General features: G+C 35.7%; 3 long non-coding RNA genes across 6 annotated transcripts; all 3 read left to right on the forward strand.

Moving 5' to 3' along the window:
• Positions 1–2,173: 2,173 nt before the first annotated feature.
• Positions 2,174–4,963, forward strand: LOC114544194. Of its 3 annotated transcripts, XR_003690322.1 has the most exons (11): positions 2,174–2,326; positions 2,548–2,611; positions 3,012–3,067; positions 3,211–3,264; positions 3,379–3,454; positions 3,764–3,827; positions 4,246–4,337; positions 4,417–4,502; positions 4,595–4,666; positions 4,759–4,838; positions 4,923–4,963. It is a non-coding gene; the product is annotated as an uncharacterized LOC114544194 (long non-coding RNA). The 3 variants fall into 3 exon arrangements; XR_003690321.1 differs by having other exon boundaries at positions 4,417–4,666; XR_003690323.1 differs by lacking the exon at positions 4,595–4,666.
• Positions 4,964–6,568: 1,605 nt separating this feature from the next.
• Positions 6,569–7,628, forward strand: LOC114544196. The gene is made up of 5 exons (XR_003690325.1): positions 6,569–6,606; positions 6,735–6,839; positions 7,031–7,105; positions 7,366–7,421; positions 7,519–7,628. It is a non-coding gene; the product is annotated as an uncharacterized LOC114544196 (long non-coding RNA).
• A 599-nt stretch (positions 7,629–8,227) lies between these two features.
• LOC114544190 lies at positions 8,228–9,847 on the forward strand. 2 transcript variants are annotated; one of them, XR_003690317.1, is made up of 5 exons: positions 8,228–8,267; positions 8,501–8,576; positions 8,659–8,840; positions 8,923–8,970; positions 9,738–9,847. It is a non-coding gene; the product is annotated as an uncharacterized LOC114544190 (long non-coding RNA). The 2 variants fall into 2 exon arrangements; XR_003690316.1 differs by lacking the exon at positions 9,738–9,847 and having other exon boundaries at positions 8,923–9,436.
• The last annotated feature ends 615 nt before the right edge of the window (positions 9,848–10,462 follow it).

A 10,462-nucleotide genomic window follows, 5' to 3' on the forward strand; every position in this document is an offset into this window, starting at 1 on the left:
CATAAGAATTATTTGTTCATATTGCTTATAACATGCATATTAGTTACTAAAACTTTTAGTACACACTATATATGTAAAGTTTATATATACTGTTGTAAAGTTCATATTATCAGTTTTAACAAAGAACACTTAAATAGGTGGCAATTGAAGCAATTAACGTTAAATTTAATTTGAAACCTCGTAAACTTTTGGCGGTGAAATTCGTGGCTTCTATACATTCGGCTGATAAATTTTTGCTTATGACATGGAATTGCAAGCAATTTCCTCCATTTGTAAAAAGGTGTTTCCTATATAATTCTATGGCTTATATTAGGCAACTTAAGCAACGATAACGTTGACGTCCTGGACGTTAACTGTACTTTCGTACTCCCATTTACCAGTAAGGATAAAGGTCAGCTTAAGAGCTGCTTTCCAGTTACGCGTTTTTTATATGTCTATGTTTTATATGCCTAAGTTTTTGAAGTGGTTTTTCTTTCGTGTTCTCGTTGCTTAAGGTCCCTACTTGTTTATACTACGTTGGAATATGAATTCACTTAGTTTGTTAGATTTTTTCGTTGTTTTTTCTTGGTTCACACTTGAGCTGATAATCATTGAGAGAATCGTTCCATGTTGTTGGCTCCTGCAGTTGTAATATTGAAAAATTATAATTAAAATATTACTTTGTGTATTTCGTCATCTTCAACGGCAACGTTGCCTTCGATCGCTTGGATATCATGTTGCAGGCACTCCACCTTATGATCAACCGCGTCAACTGACTCGGGCAAGAAAAAAAGTTGATCAGAAATGCCATGAGTAGTGTGGTATCTGGATTTTCTAACATAATAGGCATTCCAGGACTTTTTAATAGCCTTTAGGGAATCCCTCATCACTTTAATGAAACAAAACCAAAGACATTCCAGCTGAAGTATATTGCTTGTGTCAACAATACCTCTGTCTACCAAATCTTTAAAAAAATTAATCCACCACGATGCCCACGACCGACGTAGCATGGCCCACCACGCCTCTATACGCTGATTGCTGTGTGACGATCCATAGCGATGTGCTTTTATCCCATTATAGTGATCTCTGTGGTTTCGACGTAAGTTGCACTGAGCAGTGCCCATTATACTATTTTCAGTCCCTTTGTCCGTTCGTAGAATTGTTGGGCAACCGTTTTGGGATTTAACACAATCAAGAAATAATCCTCCAATGACCCGAGGGTTGTTATTTGTTCGAACGATCTCTAACCACATAATTCGCCTGCTAAACCCATCAATGCAGCCGTGAATGGGAAACCCAAACTGTTTGAGTTTATCGTACCCATCGGCATGCCAGGTAAAGTTTGGACCAGGATTTAAATACTCCCTCCGCTGCAGCTTATGAGCTTTTCTTACTGCACAACCTTCAGGATTAAGCACCTTTAAGATACTTTGAGCTGTTGAACGGCGCACACGCATGCCATATTTTGATTGCAGTTTCCTCCACATTGATCTGTATCCTAAGAGGTTGCCATTTTCATGTAGTTCTCTTTGAACGCATTCTCTAACTTGTTCTTCATTCGCGTTGTATTTTCTTCTTCCCAAACCATACTCCTGTAATCTGGTGATGAGCGCTCTTTTACATATTTTGATATCATGATATTTTTCTAAACATTCCAGTATCGTTTTGTACTTAAAATTTCTTCCGTAGTAAAAACGGATCGCTTTCTCCATATCAATATTTTATATTTTACTAGGCCAAAAGACAAAAATGCATTTATAAATGTATTATACTTTGCAACAATAATTAATAATATTAATAGACTTATCCTTGTTGACTTTAAATTTGTGGTGCGCTAGGTCGTTTTGGATTTAGATAAATAATTAAATATTTGCGTTTGTGTTTTGAATTTGCGTTTGTGTTTTGAATTTGCGTTTGTGTTTTGAATTTGCGTTTGTGTTTTGAATTTGTGTTCGTGTTTTGAATTTGCGTTCGTGTTTTGAATTTGCGTTTCTGTTTTGAATTTGCGTTCGTGCTTTCATGATTTGCGTTTATGTTTTTGAATTTGCGTTTATGTTTTTGAATTTGCGTTTGTGTTTTTGAATTTGCGTTTGTGTTTTGAATTTGCGTTTGTGTTTTGCACCTCTGGGCCACCGTACATTAGCGATATTATGAATCTTTTTCTAGTTTTGTAACTCCTTGTTTTTTACAGGGAGAAATACTTGAGAATTCAGTGTTGCCACATTTAGACCACATTGCGAAAGATCGGGATATTTTTGTGCAGATCCGAGGTGTCCAGCTTCTGGTCGATGTTATTGCATCCTCTGATTCACCGAAAGTTTGCGATGTTTTGCATACAATCGAGAAGGTACTGATACAATCCTTTTCAGACGGTTTCATTTCTCCACTCCAATTTGCCTCTTCATTCGTGATTGATACTGTACTCAATAGAAAACTCTCTCTTATCAGTGAAAGCTTCCTAACCTGAACCCAACTATATATCCGCAAATTGGATCGTTTTACACGGGAGTCGTGAATGCAAACGCGTCAGTGAAGTAAAAGGATATATATTTCATTTATCAATTCCAGATTGCCACTGTCCAGTAGATCCTCTCAAGCGATACGTCAAGCCGTCGTGTAAAGAACATGTAAGGTAATTATAGAGACTGCAAGGTATTTGTAGGAACATCTAGAGACATATAATTACATCTAATCACTGTAAATTGTCTTTGTTGCTGCAGCCTCAGGATGAAACAGCGTAGAAAGACATCAAAGAGGCTGCATTAGGATTAGTACGGGGAACTATTTTGGCTTCAAGCTAAATAGGGATTTTTGTCAGGACTTATCGTTCCAGTTGTATAAAATGAAACTATTCACAATGAATTCCAAATCGTAATTCATCATGGTATCAATGCCCCCCCCTCTCTCTTTCAAAAATTAGACCCATATTCCATTTCTAATTTAATAAGTGGGTTCTTTAATAAGTGATAAGCTAGCTAAAGCTAATGTTTCCAAACTATTTCCACATCAACATATGCCATATTTTTGTGCAGAAGATTAGTGGTATAAATTACATTGGAGTGAACGAAAGGTTCCAGTGACGTTAGAGGTACTATTATTGTTTTCAAGTTTCTTGATAACTTACCTGTGTCTTCATATATATATATATATATATACTTGATATTGCCAGACATTTGAATATTTGTGATTGGAATAATTCAACTCAGGCTTTCATTCCATTTCTATACTTAGATCTCAGATTATCCTAAAGGATTTGTTGTTGTCTGTGGTGGTTTTAGCACAATGGTATGTACCAGATGTTGCTAGTACCAGCCATAATATAACAAAAAGATAAGATACCAGTTATTTCTGTAAATGGAAGTTTTACATTTTGTGCACAATTTTGCTTTTGTTTTCCAGCATCTTTTCACATCAGAGAGGAATTGCTGAAAAAGATGATGGAATCTTCTTTCAATAATGTTGGTGTTACGATAAAGTATGTGAACATTTTAAGTAAACAAATTTTAAGTAAATGACAAAATGACTTATATTCAGGTTACTTTATTTGTTTACGTTTTAACCGTTTTTGACAAAATTTTTTCCAGGTCTGTAATTTACTTTGAGCTGTATTTGTTATTTCTTTTGCCTCGGTTTTAGGCAGAAGAAAAGTTCCATGAAGAGTGGAGTCGTTTTTTAAAACAAATTTGGAAAATACAGTTGAATGATATATTATTAAGACAGTATTTCGTTTGTCCTGTGTAAAGAATGTGGGATATGACAGTAAATGACAATTTTTTTGTTTCAGTGATGACGAACATATCACATCAATGTCAGAATTCAGCGTCTATAAAGAAACTCCTCGGAGTAAAGTGAGTTATGTTGTTAATAAATTCTTCTAAGAGTCTATCCTTTTTTTCATTTTAAAATCGTTTTGACACTCTCAAATTTAGGATCCTGTTGAAAGAACGCTGTGTTTCTTAGAAACGTACAATATCGTCACCCTTCATCCCCTTAGCTCATTAAGTCATGCGACATTCCATGTCAGTTCCAGTAATTGTTCATATCTGACCTTGAAAGAAAACACTCCAAACACTCAATGTTTTCCGACCTGGATTCAAGTTTACTGCTTTTATCGTCTTTTTTATTTCACGTTTCCATTTTGAACATGTCCAATTGCAAAAAAGTATCCAGCCGAGTTAAAATAGTTTTATTTTTCCAGTTACTTTCCAGAATATACCGTATATACCGTATAGTATATCATAGTTTTCAAACTTCTTTTCCTGTCAGATATTTTTAATAATTCGATATCGAAACCATCCTCAGTCGTTCGGGCTGGAATACACAAGCGGTCGGCTGAGAAATTACTCGTCTCCTGACAGGTAGTGTAAGAAAGCAAATTTTGTATGAAGCTAAAAAAAATATTTCTTGTTTTGAATTTTTGTATTTCACTCGATCTAGGGAAACATTATTGGCTGGTTTGCTAGACGGTGTTAGAGCCAGTTGAAACATAGATGTTTGCGTAAAAACGACCCCAACGAAGAGAAGTACTGTACGCTTATTCATAGATGATTGAGCGAAAATTATGGTCAAAATTTTCCTGATGAAAATCTCGTACTGCTATGATTACCCTAAATAGGATCCCTCATTTCATTCTCCTGCTGACGTATGTGATCTCATATAACACACCAACAATTACACTTCTCGTCAGGTATCAGCTAATAGCGTTATTCCTATTAGCCAGTTCAATACATCACATACAGCAAAAGAAGAATTTTTTTTTAAGATGATATATTTTTCAAGGTTATCGTTGGGGTCCATTGTATAATGTTGTTGACGAAGAAGTAGAAAGCAGTCATTTAAATTCCTCGCTGCATCTCCAGGTGAAATATTTCCCTTTTTATTTCACTTTAAATTTTTGAAATATCTCCAAAAGCTTATATTGTCTTATGACTGGTTCCTTGCAGGAAATTTAACCGAAGCTGTGTACAGATTTAACTGCAATATTCCTACTGCGGTCTACTTCATGCAGTCACCCAAGACGTAAGTTGACAACTTCTTATCTTGTACTTTTCTGCAGACGAAATCCTGTGTAGAGAATATTATTGCCTTTTTATTGAGTTTTAATGTTTTGTCAAAATCTGGATTAAGGCTGTTTTCCACTCACGTGTTTTTCATACGCACGTACACGCACATAAAAATCTAAATTCTTATACATGTTACCTTTGAAAAAACTAAGTGAATAAATCGACCTAGATGCATGTTAATTAATAAAAATTTAAAAGCAATTAAAATTCTCCGTATGTGTACATGCGTATAAAAAACGCGTATATAGAAAGCAGCCTTTAGTGTAAACTAAACGATTGCTAGGCTGCACAGTTACGTTAAATGAAAACATTTGCCCATTTCGGCTGCTAATTGAAAACATTTAGCAGGGTTTAAAATGTCTGCAAACAACACGGTACATTTAAACTGGTTTATCCAGTATAGCCAAAGGCAAAGAGTATGGCTTTAATAAAAATACCCTATCCTGCTACTGTTCTGTGCACAAATGTACACAAAACACTAATAGTACTCCCTAAAAACCGCCGTAACTCCAGCCTAGTCCCAGACCTCTCATTGCGCGTGTTTTATATTTCCGTCTCGTTACCGAATGAAACGCGCGCGAGAGGCCTAACACAAAATATTTTCTAATCTTAACGGCCCGTTTAATGTTGTGAACTTGAAATTAGAATTGTTATTAAAGTAAATGTTTGCAATTTACAACAGTAACCGTTATAAAGGAAGCGAGAATAATTTAAATTATTATGCATTGCTAAGGCAATATCGATTGTGATTGGCTAAAAAGCTACAGATAATTCTCAATGTCTTGCCACCTACACGACATTGAAAATTATCCGTAGGTGACGTAATTTTTACCGCTAGTTTGTTGTTAAACTTCGTCTTTAAAAAGGAAATACATAATAAAACAATTATTGAATTCGGTTTTCGCATGATATCGAGAATTATCAAGCCTCAGTTTGCGTTATCCGCCTCAGCTTCGCTTCGGCAAATAACGCAAACTTCAGCTTGATAATTCTCGATATCACACTCAACCTCATCCAATAATTGTTAATTGGTGGATTGAAGTTTATTATAATCATAAACATGTACGTACTGACTCGAGTTTACTTGATAGTCGATAGCGTTGACGGCGAGCGACATTGAAACGTTTGTATGAATATTTCGACTCCTGGCAATATAATTAATATCCCGTAGCTTATTTCAAGCAAATGTTTGACTAACGACGTCGAACAAGGCCAGTTAACCGCGTCGTAGATCGTAAACTGACCTCAATACAGAAAGTGGGGACAAAAAGTCCCGACTTTAGCTAAAATACAAAACATTTTGTTCTAGGCCTCTCAGTTCCCGCCTCGCCGCGTATAAGGAACATTAAGAAGCCTAGGGACTAGGCTGCGGTAACTCTGGTTGCTGAGTTGAACTGGGTCCGAATCCATGAAATGGTAGTTTTGAAATTTTCCCGCCAGAAGTACGGCTGGAATATTAAGTCTTTTAAACTCCAATATATATTTCAAACGATTTTAAATATTTTGTAGGGACTTTTCTCATAGAATAAAGAAAGACTTATCAAAATGCTCATTGCTCACAAAGGTATTGTATATCTCTGCCAATAAATTTATTTAGTGTTCAACCCAAAAATATACATATTCTGAGTGCTATTACCTTCACAGGTGTTCTATATATACATAAAATAGTTAAAAAGTTTCGTCTATTTGCAGGAGACCAAAACAAAATATGAGATAAAGATCTCGAAGCACTGTTTCACGATTTGAGAAGTTGGGTTCGATCCAAAGCAGGTTTCGCGCTTTCACAACGCTCACTAGGTGAGAAACGTTTATCTTTAACCACGACACACGCTGTTTACTCAACCAGCAACATTTTAGCAACATTCTTAGATTCATCTTAAAACTTGTGATTTTATAATCCTCTATATACTAGCCATCTGTAAATAGTTCAATTGAGACTAACAAGCATACTCCATAAGTAATTTATAATCTTTATTGTTGGCATATAGGCAATTGAGTGGATATCTTGTGGCTCTCTGGACAACTGGTCATCCAACAGCAATGGCATTACTTTTGAGAATAATGTTCGTATTAAAGTAGTTATAGTTTTTAATGTCTAAAATATACAATAAAGTTTAAATGCGAGATTTCCTGTTCGTAAGTTTTGGTTCATAAACAATTATGTAATAGTGACTAAGTGGTATCAACTGCTTTGGTAACTAAACTCCATCATTCATCCTTAAATTGTCCCACTGACGAAATAATTAAAAGGTAATTCATTCAGAAGTGTAAAACCTTTTTGTAAAGAAACAATTTTGTTGGAAAGTTTTTATCTTTCCTTTAGCCACCAGAGACTAAAGAAGATTATTAATCAATTCGTGACAATGTAAAGCTTGCAGAGTACGTTTTAAGGCAACAATCGTGTTCCAAAATTTCATAATGCATGCTTGTATGTACGTATTAGCCTGTTATTTCACGTGCTATACTTGTCTGTTAGAGCTCTGGAGAAGCGAGAGGAACGTCGAGGAATAAACTTGAAGGATATCTCTCGCATTGGAGGACAAAAATAGGGTTCAAATTCAGGAAAGATGTGAGAATTTAAATCCAGTTGTTTTATTACAAGTAAGTGTTCATATTAAGAAAATGGGAAAATGTTCTAGTCGTTTGAAAGATAAAAAAGCAATGGTATTTAAACGGATCTTTTTTACAGATTCAGTCAAGATCTGAAAGCGTACAACCTGATTTGGAATTACAAGGTGAGTCTCGAAGTTAAGGTTAGTTTCCGTTGAAAATATAGGAAATGAAAAGGTAATGGAGGATTTCCTGTCGCTATGAGTATAACAAGACAAATTCAATAGTCCTGACCTCTTTCTCTAAACTGTTTCTCGTAAAAGAGTTTGAAACAATTTCTTTTGTTTTCAATGTGACAAACGCGAGAGGAACTTCTGGGGCTCTCGAATCTGAGTTGCGCGCATTTGCAATGGAAAAAGATCTGAGTGGAAACTACGTTGTTTTTTGGAATCACCTTTAGTTTGAAGTCTTGTATGAATGGTTACCTGATCAACTGAAAATAGGTTAGTGATAATCCTTATACTGCTCTAGCTTTTTAACAGTTCTTTTTAAAGCGCCCTCCCCCTATCTCTCCATAGCAATAATCAAACTCAGTAACGTATCTCTCCTATCAGGCGACTATTATTTGAGAGTCTTGTTGGAACAAAACGACGGGGAAACACCGATAACAAATGTGTGAGTCCACGACATTTATCTATCAGGATTTGCAAATATTCAAACTACTGTCCTGCTTCCCGCTGCATAAAAACGATTCCAGATACCTAATATATAATATACCTTAGCGTCCTATTCTCCATATTGCTGCACAGTTCACACAATGTTATTTGTCCTGCAGTATGTAGTAGAGAAGTATAGAATCATGGATGAAACAATTCACGATTCGATCGACTTTTCTATTTTGTTTTCAGGCTCGAGTTGTTTAACGATCTGTACCACAGATTCCGATTGACAACTAAACCAACTATGAAAGCAATGTGCCTTCAGGTGGGGATGTCGTTTAGCGAGAGTCTAGCTATGTGTAGACTTCGAAGAATGAATGAAACAAGTTGGAATATTTTATTCACAGGCGATGACTAAAGTTTATGGAAAATGTTAGGAAGAGATTGGCGCTTTTAATGATACCAAGCTAAGGATCATCTGTTATTGATCCAGTGTTACTACAGGAGCCTGAACTAAACTAACTTTATTCATACTGTTTCGTATTTTTTGCACTTACATGAAAATGGCATCACCCACAGGGATTGGAAGGTAAACGCGCACTCATTTATTAATCATTACTGTCTTTATATCCTAATCTTTAATTACCATAATTTAACTTTTTCTTCTCTAGCCAGAAAATGTTTTATTGTGTGCCTCGGATGACGAAACTCTTATAAAGGTTTGTGTCGCTTGTGTATTGAACTTAATCTCAATTCCGAGTTTTGTCCGTGATTTCGTTTCACGAAAGCAGAGCGCATTCTGCGAACGTTTTTTGCGTTCATGGTGAAGACTAGCCGACGGTCACGTTCGACAGACGTGTCTCTGCGAGCAAATAAAATACTCAGTTGCGTAGCTAACACGACAATTTAGTCATGCTCTGCTAATATTTTGGAGTTCATTCACTGTGAAAACAATGGATTTCTAAAGAAATTAATATGATAATAACATAAAATTTGCATAGCATGGCTGAAAATGCTTGCTGTAAGATCACATCGAAGGAATATGCATCCTCATTGACACACGTGGTGGGTTAAAAACGCGCTAGTTCTTCCGATAAATTAAAGAACAGTTCCATACCTATACTTTTGTACGTGTAAAACTTTTCGCTTGATTTTCTTTTAAATGCGAAAATCCGACCGTGCAGCAAACATTAAAATCAAGCGATAACACTAAACTTGATTGTGATAGCCCTGAGTATATACCGCTATAATAGCTTTGTTCCTCATAATGATATGCTGGATTCCCCGTCCAGGTATAACTTCTAAAACACCCTTATTTTTACTTGTATTCCAATGCACCTAAGTTAGTAAAAAACCTGACAAACCCACTGGAGGGGTAAGAATTGAAAAATAGAAAAAAAATTCATCGTGTAAACAATTTATTTCTAAATCAAAAACTCACTCTTATATAAGCCACTTATTGAAATATTTTTGCTATATATTTCAGTCAGATGGATCTCTCAGTCATTTCTTATTCCTGAGTGAACAAATAGTATTTCAGTGAATTGCTAGAACATACCTAAAGAACAGCTATAAACTTCAATTCTCAAAGATATGTTGCGTACCATGTCTTTGGATGAATGCGGATGTAAAGCGCGGTTACAGTTGGTGATAGGACATTTTCAACTAGTGAGTCTCTAATGAAATGAGTAATTTGTTAAACAATTAATCTTAATCACACATTAAAAGTTATATATGACCGCATGGAAATGATGTGATGCATATAACGTGAGAGGGTAATCTGTAGGAGCCTTGCTTATTAATCCAGCTAACCCTGACTAATCAATTTATTTTGTAATGAGCGAACTTTTGCCTGTCGGAACTAAAGGATACAGAGTAGGTCTTCACCCGCTAATCATAATTACGGCGACTTTGAGTGAAATCGCTCCAACAACATCTTTCTTGCCGAAGTCAATTTAAATGCATTGGTCCTGGTAATTTTTCCGTGCAGATCAAGAAGCTGCCTCATTTAAGCGACCATGTCCTGTCGACTTATCCGCATTCCCAACACTTGTTGCTATTATCTGAGATGTTATGTGTCTTCAGTACGGGGGGCAATAATTAGTATCAATTATTCTATCTTCCGGCACCAAAACACCATCGAAACAATCATCAACAAAAATGAAACGATAATGCAGATAATTGTGCCATATATGGGGCCTCCAGAATTGA

This window comes from Dendronephthya gigantea, unplaced genomic scaffold, assembly GCF_004324835.1.
Source record: "Dendronephthya gigantea isolate DGI-Jeju-01 unplaced genomic scaffold, DenGig_1.0 000680F, whole genome shotgun sequence".
Classification (NCBI taxonomy): Eukaryota; Metazoa; Cnidaria; class Anthozoa; order Malacalcyonacea; family Nephtheidae; genus Dendronephthya; species Dendronephthya gigantea.